The following is a 15,666-nucleotide window of genomic DNA, read 5'->3' on the forward strand; positions in this document are numbered from 1 at the left end:
CTGTTTTGCATTGCTAAACATATCCAGTGGGGACAAATTGATCTGGCAATGGTATTACGACAAATCTCAGGTGACAGCTGATGGCACCACTCATATTAAGTGAGTTCACAAATGCCACGCAGTACACACTCTCTATCCTTCCCTACATATTTGCACTGTCTGAGCAAGACTGAATACTCAGAGATGTAGGCTGCGTCTCCTACTTGAGCAAAGAGAGGCACTGGGCAGCAAACACAGTCTTCTCTAGGAGAAATGTGAGAGCTGCTGTTAGTGAAATTACCAAAACTAAAATTCCCCCACTCTATCTCATTTTAAGAGAAAAGAATAATACTTTTTAAAGGTATAATCGCCCCTCAAACTTATACCAAGGAAACTCAAACTCTCTATCATTCGCTTGAAATTACAATTAATAAAGGCTCTTTTACATGTTCTGTCCTTTGCACATTCACCTGGCAGCCAGCCAAACATTCATGGTATGACAGGTTTCTGAAGAGATCGATGGGAGAACGATGCCATAAGACTGTCACAGGACCCTAATGCTCCCAAGAAGGTACTGTTTTCAGGGATTTATGCCTACAGACTATTCCAGCAGACACTTGCTGTGGATAGCACATTTAAGACTAAGGCTCTCTCAGTCCTCACTCTGAAAGACATCTCACTTCTGTAAACTGAGATTTTTGTTTGACAAATTAATGCTTAGCAAAACTGACAAAATTCTCTCAAAAAAGATAATTCCTCCAAAACTACCCTACCACAAGAGACAGAGGGTCTCCTGAACTCCAAATATGCCAAAATCCCATCTGATACATGTCCACTCTAGTGGCACCTAGAAAACACATGCCAAAAAAATAATTTCTTCGGTCATCCTGAGGCCAATGATGAGCTTTGTCTCTTATCAGGCAAAAAAGCAGAAGCAGACCCAAGAAGTCCAACAAATGTCATATTATGTCTCATGAAGCTTTCTGTTTCATGGCTAGTCTTGAAGATCTGAAATCTCTTTTTCAGCCTCCTACAACACTGGTCTGAGATAGCTGGTGGCAGAGATTGTTGCTATTTAGAAGTCCAGAGAGACCAACTTTCAATGAAGGTTCTTTCCCAATAAGCATTTTTCTCTGTGTGGATGCTGTTTGTCTGACAGCAAAGATCTCACCACAAAAGAAATAGAATTTAATATCCACCCTATTCACAACAAATTAGTTGCATGGAAACATTTTTCCTTTCCTTACAATAATAAAGAGTCAAGTGTCAAAGTGGTGCTTTGTTCACTAATCAATACTTTCAAGACATTATTGGGAACAGCAAAGAAAGAATCCACATGATCAAAAGAAAAGATGTTGCCTGTAGCAACAACGTGTGGCATTACTGATTCAAGCCAGGTGTTCATATTTATTGTGGTTCATGTATAAATGAAAATTGAAGAGAAAGGAATTAGAGAAAATTAAATACATCTTTTGTAGTGTTACAAGGACTACCTACACAGAACTTGGGGAAAGTAGAAGAAGAGAGAAGGTTCAAATACAGTTATTTATAAAGTGGAATATCTTTTTTAAGATAGTTTGCATGCTATAATTTTTAAAATTTCAGGAAATGAACTGACATCCTAAAACTTCTCCAGACAATAGTAACATTACTTCAGTAACTGAAAAAGAGCATGTGTTCTAAAGTACATCCATGCCACTATCACTTTAAATACACGTTCAGCAACAAAACCAGGCATACAGGTAACATCCAGGGCTAGAAATCTGTCTGCCTAGAAAATACCACTTCATAAAGTCCACACTCCATGAAAGAATGAGAGGTTGTGCCATGGCTTATTTGCTCCTCCTCCTGCTACCATACCTTTTCTCTGCTAAAATAATTGCTATTCCATACTATCACTGACAAGGTAGCTCCATAGCTGCAGTCATAGAAAGCCAAGACAAATCCTGGCAATAAAGTAGTTTGTCATCAAAAGTATGGATGGGAAAATCTAGCACAGAAGGAGATGGGGGAAAAGAAGAAAAGGTAGGTGGAGAGTTTCCTTCTCTTCACATCCAAATGAATGCATCACCACATGTGAAAAAAACCCCAAACCAATGCACTCACAAATGACCAATACCTTTCCTCTTCACACAGAAAATCTTGTTAACAGATGAAAAACTTTCTGACTATTCAGAGCCAGTTGCCTGGGACTCCAGCAGCTTTGTACACCTGACAACCATCAAACCACTCAGGTTAGAACAGACCCTCAGGGTCATTGAGTCCAACTGTTAACTCAGCACTACCAAGTCCACCACTAACCACGTCCGTAAGTGCCACATCTACACATTTTCTAAATACCTCCAGGGATAGTAACTCAAACACTTCCCCTGGTAAGCTGTACCAATGCTTGACAATCCTGTTGGTGAAGATATTTTTCCTAAAATCCAATCTAAACCTTCCCTGGCACAACTTGAGGCCATTTCCTTCCTGTATTAGACAGTTATTACCGTGGGGAGGTTGAGGACAAGGAGATAAAGCCAGATGGATCTCTGACAGTGGATTAATTCCTCTGTTCCCCAAGATGCAAAGGGAAAAATGTTGTGTCTTCCACTGGCCTTGGGATGAGTGAGAATTGCAAGAAGGAGTAGGTCTTGTTTGGCTGAACCAACTCAGTATTCCCAGCTGGCACCTGGAGCTGTCAATACCCTGAACACACCTGATCATTTCTGACAAAAGGTCCAATTTGCACCAATCAATCACAACTAGTGAGAGACTGGGGTCTGTGTTTATTTCACAGGCCAAGGGACACGTGTCTTGACTGAGATCTGCTTGTGCTCAAGAACAACTTTTTCCCCACTGTCACAGCTCCCAGAACGAATGATGCTGCAGACACCTGAGAGATCACCTGAACCAAACCGTGCCTCAGCACAGACCATCAGTTACAGCTCAGAAAGTGTTCACAACTTGACTATAAACAGTTGCCACTGAACAGAGTCAGATTCAGCAGCCCTTATTTATTACTGCTACACAGAGGATACACATCATTTACACCACTTTAGGTCATAGTTTGTGTCCTCAGACCAGCCATTTCTTACTCTTAGGCACTCCAAGAAATGTATTCATGACTCTAATGAATAAAGGAAGCTTTCCATTTCTTGAAAGATATCCAAGATTATCACAAGCTTACAATAAATTTTACCATCTGAAGATAATTAAGCCATTTTAATAGATATATCTGCCTCTAAACAGGTAGGAATGAATGCAGAGTTTCAGTATGTTACCTTTAGTGTCTGTTTAACCTTCTTTTCCTCCTGCATTTCAAAAGTGAAGGAATATCTCTGCTTTTAAGATTAGTTTACATATTCAGTAAGTCTTTCATTAATCAGAGCCTCCTCATTATAAGTTGCTCTCTGATTATGTAGTTTCTGGATAGGGCAAAATTTATTTAACAAACCTGTGTTATTCCTCCATGAAATCCAGACTGTCACTCACATATTTTAAGTGGAGTGTCATGAAGGGTAAAATGACCACAGCACAATCTGTCCAAAGAGGGGGAATTCCTTCCTGTTGGCAGACAGTTAATTTTTACCCAACAGAATCTGGCAAGAGCATATATGTTGTTATCAAGATACCATATTACAGCTGTCTGGGTGCAAGAGGAGAACTGAGTGTAAGTGGAATCAGCTGCAGTATCAAATACTAAGCCTCAATAGGGAGAACTCAGTTTATTTCCCTCTAGCTGACTTCAAGAGATTCATAATGTTTTTCCAGGAATAAGTTCTGCTGTTCCACATTAGGTTATCTCTCATTATTTTGAATTTTAATTAAGACATTGGTATTACATGCTCTTCCCCACCCACTAGTAGACTACAAGTTAGAAGTTCCTAGAGGTATCACAGCTTTAAGTTAAACATGTTGGTACAGTATTAGCTGATAATAAGTTCTACTAGAGGCCCTGGACTAAATATATCCTTTATTCTATCAATTTTTTTTCTCTTGACATTTTGATATTTTACAGTATGTCAATGATTGAGTTCAATAAGGGTTAGCCTTCATTTATGTAAATATTTGGAGGGATAAAATCATTAAGAAATGCTGATCTTTTCCAGTAAATGAAAGCACTGTCCTTTCATTATTATGCAGTTTTCTTAAACTGAATGTAAAAGGTAACAAGTGAGGTATTATTAATAAGTAAATACTAGAATATTTTTAGATAAGTTTTTGAATGGTTAAAATAATAAGTTAATTCTGCAGACTTTTAAACTGTTACTTTTTTCTCACAGTGTCAAGAAAAAAGATGTTTAAAAATAATAGTTAAGTAGCTAGCAAAAAACATTTACTGATGGGAGAGGAAACATAATCTGGACATAGGTGAACGGATAGTGGAAGCCACTGGAGGTACAGGAGGAGCATTTGCTAATGGTCTCTGGCAAGCCATAATCACTGTTAACCTTTAAAACCCTCAGTTCTACACTTCATTGTTCTAGAGGCGGCCCTACTGTGCCTTGCAGGAAGATGTCTGCTGTCATTGTTTGTTGAGAGGAAGAGCAGCAGAGCAGGCGTCAGATCCCCCGAAAGGCAGCCAGAGCAAAGCCCAGGGGAACCTCCCCACCCTGTCTCAAGAAGTCCGGGACCACCCAAGGAACAGTGGGAACATCAAACATGCAGCAGCTGATAGAAGGCTCATTACATCTGCCTACACATCCAGGAGGAAGGGGGAACATCAGGTTCTGCTACAAGGAATCATTCAGGAAGCTGCCTTCTTCTTTCTGCAAGGCAGACATGTATACATGAGGGAGAAGCAGAAGCAGGGCTCTTCCATGAGAAGATAAAACAGAGCTAAGGACAGCTCCATAGTACCCAACTGGGGCCAGGGTGCCAATAGCAACAGACATTGGAGAAGGCAACATGGGGAATCAGGATGAGGAGCCATCCAAGGATCAGCCAAGAGCAGCAGGAAGGGGTAGAGCCAGAGACAGGCCTGGAGACACACTGTTTGCAGCATCAGCACAAGGTCCTTCCAGGAGGCAGAGCAGATCCAAGACTGGAGACAATGCAGGCTACAGTGAAACACGTGCAGTGTACCTGGAGAGAAATCCACTCCTGAGCTAGGATACAAGAAGACAACATCAAGCACATTGCCAGCTTATCACAGACCAGTAGCAGAGGGCCAGGCTTGAGCTTAAATAGCATCCTCAACCCACAGGCGAAGCATGTGGGAGGCCCCAGATGAGGCTGATCAGGGCTGTTAAAGCCTATTAGTGCCTCAAGACCCTGATGTAGAGCAGTTCTCAAAACTCTTGTTGACTCTTCCCTGTTCCCTAACAGAATTTAGACAAATGATGAACATAGTTGTGGTCACTTGTAGCAAGCAAGAGGAGTAGCAGCTGGACTAGCCCCTCAATGTCCAATTTGCACTGAAAATACTGACATATTAAAAAGTTAGAATCACAAGTTCAGCCGAAGAGTACTCATGACTCCACTCAGCTAAGTAAAGATGAAAGGGACTGGAAATTAGGTAATGTTTGGTCCTCGATATAGCTGAAATATTGCAAACACAGAAAAGGACTTTCATGTACTAGGGCCCAGGTCAAGTGGATCATCTTCTTGGTTTCCACCTAGTAAACAGTTTGTACTGAAGACAGAAATGGATCTGAAGACCAAGAAGAAGTGTGGTGGTTGAAGAGAAAGTTAAGTGCATGTTCAACAATAGATTTTGGAATAATTAGTTTATTATTCTTTTGTTCCTAATCTTCATTTTACATCATTGCATTCTGGAAACAAATTACTTCTCTTCTTAGAAGAAAGAAATTAAATACACTATAAAGTTTATTACATATAAAATCACATATCAGGAAACAGAGAGGTTACTTACAGCAGTATTATCTTGGGCTCACTCTGCAGAAAAGCTTTACTTATCAATATTTCATCTGAATACCATTTGTGTCCAAAATTGTGTCATATTCCCAAACACAAATCATTTGCATTGGCAGATCACTCATTTATGTCAAATCTTACTTGGGTGATATATTTAATCTTCCCATCTCATCCCAAAACAAAAAATACATAACAAAACCAGGTTGTCTAGAGAATAGTGAAAGAGTAGATTGCATGCATAGGAAATTTGTCTAGTTCTATTTCTTGTCTTTGATGATCCCTCCTGCTAAACCTTTACAATGGAGGGAGTTTGAAAAATCCATGAATTTTAGGCTTTAACTGTTTTTTAAATAGGTGTGTAGGATGAGACAATTTATGCAGAAAAGCATGGCAGTTCACCTAGTCAGTAACATAAGCCATTGTCCCTCCCTCTGCAATGGCTCCTCACAAATATGGAGCCAAATTAGAGGTTCCTATCCTTTCTCTCTAGGTTTCCTCAAAATTGCATCAAGCTAGTGGGGAACCATGCCTATAATTCTCTGAATTTACAAGCCTTCTACCAAAACTTGTATTTCCCATGAGCAAAGGAATTGCCTACCCTGAGAATGCCATGTTCCTGGTGACGATAGGCCTTTCTCAGCTGATAATCCATGGTAGAATAAGTCTCAAGAGCCTGTGGGATTAGTTCTACCAGCCAATTTTAGCCATATCTGTATTTCTTGGACATAGAAACTGATGGGGAAATGACAGTGTTACTGTTACAGAAATACCAGCTAGGAAGTTCTTCAGAGTGACTGGACTGAGCTTCCAGCCCTGGTGTTAACTGCTTTGTCTGGCAGGAACTAGCAAAGAACTGGGTTCCAGTAGGAACCAACAGCCCTCCTACCAACCTCTTTGATGTACAGAAGAACTACTTAACCAAAACATTCCCAGCCCACACGAATCAGCCTTCACGTAGCATGGAGATAAAGCTCCAGTTTCAAATCTCTTGAGTGAAAAATTAAAACAAGACAATGATCAATAACTAGGGGTCTACTTTTCTGGTTATCATGAGGACTGGAGATAACTCCTAGTTGCAGCAACTTATGTGGAAACATTTGTCTGGCTGAAACACACATGTGTCTGTGTGTAAGTGTTGCTATTTCTACTTAAAGGAAAGAGAATCTCCACACACAACTAAATGAATGTCGCTGACAGCTGAGGGGCAAAAGTCATGCCCTATTCTTTTTCCTGTAGTCTTTATAATAGCTGCTGCTGATAAACACAGCAGTAGAAGGGGATGGAGACATCAAAGATACCCAATACTGGAATAACAGTGTGATTATTTGATGCAACTTATGCTGTTCTAACACCATTAAACTGATTACTTCCACCACATAATGTATACTTCCAGAAAGTCATCCTCATGTAAACAGAGCAACAAAAGGGATTCCTTCCTGTATGCATGAAAATTACTGAAATTTTAGCAGATGTTTCTGTGTTGTTTCTCACTAATGTGCCCACCAAACATGGGTCCTGCCAAATAAGACATTGATAGAGGAGAAAAAAAATGCACACGGCAACATTAGTTTTTCAAAAGAGAAAATATTTTCCTCCTGGAGATGTGATATCAGCCTGGAATTGAACATAAAACCTGAACTGCATTTTTTTTCTTTACATTCAATTTATTCCAGAGAGGTCCAAGGAAGGGTATACCTACCTGTTGTCACTTTTGCTTTAGTCCAAGTGACATGACTTGAAGTTAGAAAATGCAAGGGAACTTCTGTTTTCTCAGTGACAGAACTGCTGTTCAGGTGGGTGATGAAAGACCTTTATGATGCTGCTATAGCATGACACCCTCTGCACTTAAAAATATTTCCTCTGAAGAAATATCAAGTCTTAAGTCTTTTTGCAAAATTTGACAAAGTATAACCTAGCTGTATTGTAAAGTTGATCTAAAAGTGAGTTTTACCAATCATATATCTCTCTTCAAAAAATAAAGATTATGTAAAAATTTGCCTGAGACTGTAAATAAGCAGAACAGAAACATTTTAGTACTTCAATTTACTTACATTCAGAGAACTGGGGTTTTTATTCTTCATACTTTCCAAATAACTTTTAAAACTAGCAGAGTTGATACTCATTTTATCAGTTTAATCATTGACTTCTTGCTTAACTTGTCTTGTTTCCTAGGTCTTTAAAAGTCAACAGATAATAATATGAAATAAATAAAACCTTTGTCACTCATTCCTACATCAAGTTTTATGTAACTCTGCTAAATATGAGTTGCAATAGAAACCTTTGAACAGCGTGCCAGTAAAATGGAATGTATTGCAAAGACGCTGATAAAATCTTGTTTGGAATACTGTCAATTTATTCCAGGAATTCAGCTGTAATGAACCAGATGCTTCAGGCTTCTTGAATGTAATAAATCTCTGTTCTATAAATATTCTGCTCCTCATTTCTACAAGTGGAAAGGCTTGATCCGTAATTCTCCAGATCCAGTTTTTTTGAGATTGCCAGCAAAAGTAGGCAGAGACATGATGGCTTCTCCAATAGGAGTGTCAGCCAGCAGGTGCTAAATAAGACCTTGACTGCCTTTACACCTGACCTTGAATTATTTCAAGGCAATAACTGGGGTATGGGAAAGCACCCTTGATCTCTCCACTTTGTTTCACAATTTAATAGCATTTTAGCAATTTACTTCCCAGTCCAGAGTTTAAGAAATGAATTTAAAGTTTGGTGTTTCTCCATTTTTTGCCATTAGATGGTGGATATTCACATACCTCCTGCTGAAAACTTAGCTGATCCCTGATGCAGCTGTGGGGGCAGGGGGGAACTAGTTAGAGGTCTGTATGCAATCACAGTGCTTTGATCTTTTTGAGATCATGGAGTCATGGTGGGATAGGTCATAATACTGGAGTGCTACCTTGGGTGAATATAGGTCCTTTAAGAAGGACAGACCAGGCCAGAAAGGAGGTGAAAATTGCCCTGTGTGTGAGAGCAGCCAGCATGGATGGAGATTTGCCTTGCAATGGAGTTGGAGCCAGCTGAGACTTTACAAGTCAGGATTAGAGGCAGAACAATGAGGGCAGTATTGTGGGGTCTCCAGCAGACTATCTAAAGAGAAAGAAGTAGATGAAATTTTCTTCAGACAACTGGAAGAAGTCTCATGTATGAAGCTTGTGATTCTCATGAAGAAGTTGAACAACTCCAGTATCTGCTGGAGGAGCAACAGAGCAGGGACAAGCAACCAGGTAGTTTCTGAAGTGCATCACTGATAACTGGTAACTAACTATAACTGATAAGAAGTGACTGACAGACTGAAGACATACTCTGCTGGATCTGATTCTTTACAGCAAGGAAGAACTTCTCGGGAGGATGAAAGTCATGTACAACTTTGGCTGCAGTGGCAATGGGACAGGGATGTTTAAGATCTGAAAAGGCAGAAGTGGGACAAAAAGCAGGATCATAACCCTGCACCAGAAGAGCAGACTTGTTTGGAAGAATCTCATGGAACATGGCTCTGGAGAGAAGAGAGGTCCAGGAGAGCTGGTTGGCATTCAAAAAATCACATCTTCCAAGCTAAAGAGCATCCTGAAAAGCATGAAATCAAGTGAAATCATAAGGTGGCCCATATGGATGAACAAGGAGTTTCTAACTAAAATCAAACAGAAAATAAGCATACAAGTGGTAGAAGTAGTATTACATCATTCAGGAGGAATACAGAGAATGCAAAGCATGCAGAGATGATGTTAGCAAAGCCAAAGCCTTCCTCATTGTATATGGTGAGATATGTGAAGGGCAAGAAGAAAGACTTTTATAGGCGTATCAGCAGTGGAAGCAAAATGAGGGAAAATTTGGACTTGCTGCTGAATGGGGAAGGACATGGGCTGACAAAGTCCATAAAGCCAAGGTGTTTGATGCCACCTTTGCCTCAGTCTTCACGAATAAGACCAGCCTTCAAGAATTCCAGGTATCTAAGATCCATGTAAAAGGCCAGAACAAGAAAGACTTTCTCTCCTTGGTGTGGAATCAGTTTTGGGAGCATCTACACAGATTGGACATGCCCAGGCCTATGAGTCCTGATGGAATGCACTAAGAGTGTTGAGGGAGCTGCTGGTACCACTCTAAGGCCAGTTTCAATTGTCTTTGAAGTATAGTAACTATTGGCAGAGATACCTTATGAGTTGGAAAAAAGCAAAAAAAATCACGCGTGTTTTTAAGAAGAAAGCAAAGAACCTGATAGCCTCCTATGACAAGAAGACAGGCTCAGTGGACAAGGGAAAACTTGATTTTAACAAGGCTTTCAGCATTGTCTCCCATGAAAACTGCAGCATGGATGAAATCAGAAAGTACATACTAGATCAGTACACAGCGAGTTGGATTTAAAACAGCCTAAACTATTTGTCTCAAAGGTTTGAGTCCAGCAGCATGAAGCCCAGCAAGAAGCAGTAATTTTGTTGTTTATCCCAGAGGTAAATTCTGATACCAACATCCATTCATTAATAATCTGTATGATGAGACAGAGCACACCCTCAACAGCTTTGCAGATGATGTAAAACTGGCAGGAGTGTTGATAAAACAACTCATCATGCTGCCATTCAGAGGGGCCTTGACAGGTTGGATAATGACCTGACAGGAATCTCATGAACTTCAAGAACAGGAAATTCAAGGCCTCCATGTGAGGAGGAGTAGCCCCCTGAAGTAAGCAAATTAACCTGGGCATATTTCAGTAAGACAGTAGCTACAGAAATTTATCTCTCAGAAGAAAATGGAGCATCATTAAATCAATTAAAATGTTAAGCCTACTCCCAATTTGGGAAGCACACCAGCTGTGGAAACTGAAACTCTACACAAGTTTGGGAATTTTAGTTTTTCATCCTTAGCTATTTCATAGTTTCTTGTGGGAAATACTACTGAAAGAAACGTTTTGCTTCCTAGAAGGATTTGTACCAACCTTTCCTGATAAGAAAATCTGCATGTGTGGTGGGCTGGAGGGCTTGCTGACCTTCAGCTGTTGCAGTAATTTGGCAGCTCAAGAAAACATCCTGTGATATTTTTTTTTTGAAACTAACATGTGCCTGTGTTCTCTGAGATTAATCCCAACCATTGCTACAAACCAGAGAAAAACATTTTTGCAAACTTCTCCTGTGTGCCTTCTTGAAGCAGCAGATTCTTTTGATAAAATTTGACTAAGTCTTTCCCAATAATTGGCCTGACTCAGCACTGTATCTTCTCTGAAAGACATAAAATTGCCCAAGAATCATAGATCATATAATAGTTCGGGTTGAAAAGGATATTTTAAAGGTCCAACCCCCTGCTATCAGCAGGGATATCTTCGACTAGACCAGGTTGCTCAGAGCCCTGTCCAACCTGATCTTCAATGTTTCCAGGACTGGGGCATCTACCATATCTCTGGGGAAGAAGGAGGATCCAAGGTGAAGAGGAGTGCACAGGCCAAAGGTACAGCTCAGGAGCAGGGAAGGAGGGATGGACTGGGAGCACCGATGGATAATGGACTCTGGGCTAGGGATACAGCTTGAGAAAAAGAAAGAATTAGCTGTAGGGCTGGCCTTGTTATAGGCAAATATAACAGCAGAAGCCAGTTGACAAGGGGCTTTTTAAGCTGGCCACAGCTTTCCATGAAATAAGAAAAGATGTGGTTGCTTGGGAATAGTAAAAACATGGATGGGGAATGCAGATAATTATTTGGGAACACAAGCTGTTTCTCATGGTGTGAGAGTTCCTGTACCCTGGCAGTCAAGAAGGGTAGGGCATGGAAATCCCAACTGCAATTCCTCTCCCAGCTTTGTCAGTGACTTTGCCCTCCAGCCCCATACAAGCGTGACAGTTCCCTGTGTGCTCTGGCAGAGCAGAGGGAGCTTGGCAGGCCAGCATGGCCTTGATCTTTGGCCTGCCAGGGGAACAGTTCAGCTGCCTGCCAAGAAGACCAGCACCTCCAGCTGCTGCTGCCAGCAGGAACCTTGGCACAAAATGGGAAATTCTCTTTTATAGCAAAAATAAAAATAAAATACAGAATATGCTGAATGGTAAACCCTTATTATTTTTGACTCTGCATTGCCCTGATGTCTTGTGCACCATGCCATCAGTTAGCAACGGTCGGGAGAAGGCACATGTGAAAACAAGAAAATACAAGGTGAAGACAAGTGTAGCTCTTTTCTGCATTCTGCCCAAAGCATTGTGATAGGTAAACTAGCAGCCAGTATGAGGCACTGGGAAATGCAAGGTGAACAGTGCAGGAAAGAGGACATTCCATTGTACTCCCTTGTTGAGGAAAAACCTATATACCCTGGGGTTACTCCCAGTTGTCCCTGCCCACCCCACACAGCATCATTACTCCACAGGAGTAATATTACATCTATTCACATTGGCTGCCCTTCACTTGTTTGTCCTGAACATTAATCTTTTTCACATCTAAATTCAAGTTTCATGTTAGTACTATGACTTCTCCTTGCTCACCATGAATCAATAGGGATCCATAAGCCACTTCCAGCCCACAGCAGATTTGTACCAGCATAAACTACAGAACTGACCAGACAAATTGAGATAAATTGGGCCTCTCAGGACATGCAGACATCTTTCTTTTTATTACACACTGGAGAGGGAGGAGGGAACAAGCAGATGGGATCAAAGTCTCCGCTCTAAAGAGAAAGTCCCGTTTCCCTTATCTTAATCACTGTATCAGTAAATTTCTTCAATTAATTCCCTCTGTTCATGCCAGTCCAGGAGAGAGAAAGCACCTGGTATGGTGCTTCTGCTGCTGACTGCCAGCTCCAGAAAGCAGAGCTATCTTTATTGGGGGTATTCAAATGTTTCCTCATTTGCAAAAGTTGTCTTCCTGCTTGGGGTTCCAATAATGTGTGAGACTCCTCTGGGCAACCATAGCTCTGAGCCAATGAAGATATATTTTTCCTGAGTTCCAGTGTTTTTCTGACATATATTCAACAAAATAACCATGAACCACTCAGCAGAGCTCTGAGTTTGTCATGTAAGTAGAATTAAGCCTAAAACAAGCAGTGAAGTGGTTGTCAAAAGTTTGTACAGCAAGTGTCTGAGCATGGAGTTTATTGAGCAGATAAATATGGTTATACATAAACAAATGTAGTTTGTTAGCTGCTGCAGATATCCAATACACTAATTAAATTGGGCCGGGGGGGCTGTTACAGTCAAGACTTAAAATATCCAAATGCTTCTTTGGAAAAAAATGTGTTGGCTCTTATGCTACAGATAGTTCAGTGTGAAGAAGTACAATCTTATTACATTTCTTACATAAATGATAAGCAGTATAAACACAAAATTAAAAAAGGTTGAGATAAAAAAGGGATATTTTTTTCTATCACAGCTAAACACTGTTATCAAATGGAAGTTAAGAAATAACAGATACCAGTATGTAAGTAATTGAAAGCATTTTTACAAAGAAGCCTACCAAACTGTCTTTTGCACGTCCATATGGACCTGCAGTAGTATTAGTAGTGCTACCTCACTAGCAGTGCTATCTAATGCAACATAAGCATTTGGAAGACATACGAATGAGGTGGTTTTAATCTCTGTGCTTATTCCTGATTTCAAAAGAGTTAAGCTTTGACATGAGAACTGAGTGAATTCTCTGAACCCTAAGATATCAGATTTTCACCCATCCTGCAGGTTTTTAACTCAAAAATCTAGAGAACTCCAAGTTCTGTTTCCAGGGTTTGAAAACTGATTTCTTTATTTATCCTCAGTCCTCTCTCTGCATTACCTCTTAGCTGCAATTTTCTCTTTTTCCTATTCCCCTTTCTGTTCTTTAACCCATAGGACATACTCACTCCTCTCTCTTGAACTTGTAAAATAATTAACAAGAAAAACAAAATTAATGTCCTTAATGGAACATAGGAATAAAAATAAGGTAACAAATCTGGTTTTTTTATGAAATTTTCTTTAAAACAGTGACTAAACTTTTAGATCTCTCTATGTGTCAGGAGGAGTCAATTGGAAACATACATGCCAAGCCATAACACTTTTTGCGTGATCTTGACTTAATTTTTACCTTCCTATCAATTAAATATGTTACACATGAGACTCCTTCTGGCACTTTGCTAACATCTGGATGCCCTTGTTATATATTTTGCCCCAAAATCTGTATATTATTTTGTATTAAGTGATTATTTCTCTGAAGAAGTTCCTACTCAGGTGAATTTTTATAATTTCTGTCATTAATTTTTCCTTTTTCATGACAAGGAACATTTTATTTAACACTTATATAGATATGAAAGCAATATTAATTATCTTTAAACTTCTGCTAGTAGTGCCTAAACCCCACAAATTGTCAAAGAAATAAAAGCTACGATTTTCATTGTTAAGATCAATAGATACGAAAACTGAACACATTCCTAGGATTTACTGTCCTGCTTCTTCTCTTCTCAGACTTGAATTCATATTCTGTGGTCTGTCTTTACCATTTCACATTATGGAGAGCTGACTCTTCCTCTGGCTTGCCTAAGATCTCTATTCCAGTATAAACTAAATTTGGCTCCCATTTACAATCAAAAGCCATTTTTCAAATCCGACTCTGAGTTGCATGAACACTGTCATATTTGAAAATATGAAAAATTATTTTGGATGTGGGGACAGAAAAATATACAAACAATGTGATAAATGAAGTTTAACCAAGCTACTATTTCTCCTTTTGGAAATATCATTTGAGTTGTTCACATCTGCTAGCATTAGAGACATGACTTTTTTGGGAGTCAAGGGTGGGATGTGCCAGCAGTATTCCTGATTCTTTAAATGTGCCAAGTTCTAACATAATTTAAGAAGTCAGTTTTAGGAGAAACACAGTGACTATGCTTTCTTAGATTCCACAATAAAATGCTACTGGAGCAGGTTGGAGATAGAGGCATCCAGCAAAACTGGAGTTACAAAGTGAGTTTGTTCTCAATAAGTTTTCTTTATTCTTGGTCATACAGGATTTTGGAAGCCATTGTGCAAATCAGAGAGTTGGTTAAGTAACAGAGAGTTCTGGGAAAGAAAACTAGTTTCCAACCAGTGCTGATGTTTACACTTCATGCAATGCACCTGAAATATTTAAACAGATGAAAAGGAAAGTGAGAAAGACAGCCCAAACATCTGAATAGGAGTGCCTGGAAAAGCACTGTGGCATATATATAACTTCAGCTCGTCAGAGTTGATATTAGGTCTCTGGAAGAATTTAAATTTAAAAAGGCAGAAAATTAGTTTTTTAAATGCAAAAGCTCATGCAAATGTTTTTAAATTTCAGGGTATTAAATAATGCTCAAATGTCCATTGAAGTCAGACTTCCACTGAACTAAATCAGTGCAGTCTGTTTGTGAAAACACAATGATCCTGCTAAATTGAACTACTCACTGTGTCATGTGTCACTTGTGACAGCTGTGGTGCATCTGTAACAGTAGGAAGTACAGCTACATTCACCAGAGACACAACTGGGCCCTCATGGGCCAATTGGCCATTTCCCAAACTTTTGGGATGTTTGTAGTTCTTTGTCATAACAACAACATTCACTCCCTTTTGTGTTCATCTTAATAAGAGAGGAAATTTACCCTTTATCATTACTGGAAAAATTACGCTGCTTCTGAGAAAATGTTAGTTTTGAGAATAGTACATTGTCCAGTCTTCTCTTTCCTAACACGGATTCTTACATTAAACCCCTTCATAATATGGTTTATCCTATTAAGAGTTTCTGTAGTAACTATATACATGTTACATTATTGGAGAGGAGGGAAGAATCTCTTTGCTTTGCACATATGTAAAGCAATGGTTGTCTTTCTTTTTTAAATTGTGGTGGGCATTGCAAAATACTTTGACAGT

The 15,666-nt window shown here is 39.6% G+C and overlaps 1 protein-coding gene across 2 annotated transcripts in view; it reads right to left on the bottom strand.

Moving 5' to 3' along the window:
* Nucleotides 1–7,930, bottom strand: part of NR1H4 (nuclear receptor subfamily 1 group H member 4) — a 46,456-nt gene extending 38,526 nt beyond the window's left edge. Inside the window, exon 1 of one of the 2 annotated variants that reach the window (XM_071552004.1) lies at nt 7,890–7,930. The gene's annotated coding sequence lies outside the window, so the exon portion shown is untranslated. The remainder of the gene's footprint in view (nt 1–7,889) is intronic. The other variant, XM_071552001.1, reaches the window with a different exon arrangement.
* Between the last annotated feature and the right edge of the window lie 7,736 nt (nt 7,931–15,666).

This window comes from Pithys albifrons, chromosome 3 (assembly GCF_047495875.1).
Source record: "Pithys albifrons albifrons isolate INPA30051 chromosome 3, PitAlb_v1, whole genome shotgun sequence".
Classification (NCBI taxonomy): domain Eukaryota; kingdom Metazoa; phylum Chordata; class Aves; order Passeriformes; family Thamnophilidae; genus Pithys; species Pithys albifrons.